Source organism: Crocuta crocuta, unplaced genomic scaffold (assembly GCF_008692635.1).
Source record: "Crocuta crocuta isolate KB4526 unplaced genomic scaffold, BGI_CrCroc_1.0 scaffold531, whole genome shotgun sequence".
Taxonomy (NCBI): domain Eukaryota; kingdom Metazoa; phylum Chordata; class Mammalia; order Carnivora; family Hyaenidae; genus Crocuta; species Crocuta crocuta.
The window spans coordinates 1-859 of record NW_027531997.1 but is presented as its reverse complement, the minus strand read 5'-3'; positions in this window follow the sequence as shown (position 1 = coordinate 859).

The window sequence follows — 859 nt, the reverse complement described above, 5'->3', positions numbered from 1 at the left end:
AAGTACTATAGAGTTCCTATTTTTAAAACACTGCAGAAAAATTACATGTATAGTAGATTGAAGCAAGATCCATTCTTCTGGACAGTCTATGTTATAGCCTTCAATTAAGAGAATCCAGATGAAGGCTTACTATTTAGCCTGTTATTTGAGTCCTTTGCAGAGTTATCTTCACTGTAGTATTTCAAGATTCCATATTTATGTACTCACATCCTATTTCATGTTTCTTTTGGTGCAAGATGCTTCAAAATTTTTGAGGCAGAGTTATAAATAAATAATCAGAGGGTGCCTGGGTGGTTCAGTCAGTTAAGCATCTGACTTCGGCTCAGGTCATGATCTCTCTGTAGGTAGGTTCAAGCCCCACGTTGGGCTCTGCACTGACAGCTCAGAGCCTGGAGCCTGCTTTGGATTTTGTGTGTGTCTCCCTCTCTGCCCCTCCCCTGCTCACACTCTGTCTGTCTCTCAAAAATGAATAAACGTTAAAAATTTTTTTGAAAATCAGGTACACTGCTTATATGGTAGTGACTTGGTGGGAGGCATACAAGGCTTGCTATGAATCACATGAGTTTAGAAGGTGTATCTAAAATGCTGTATCACAGAATCTGAACTAAAAACAGCATGTAAAGATCTCAGTGATACGCTGAAGCAAAAAAGATTAAAAGTTTAAAAAAGTATGTTTTGTACCTTGCCCTCGATTCACCAGAACACAAAGCAGAATATACCACTTTGAGTCAATTCACCCTGTATTTGGACAGAACCGGCTGCTAGAAAGTTCCTCCTTGTATTGAAATGACACCACCTCTTGTAACTTTTATCTAACGGTCTTGGCTTTTTCTACCCCAGCACACAGGAAAACACCAAA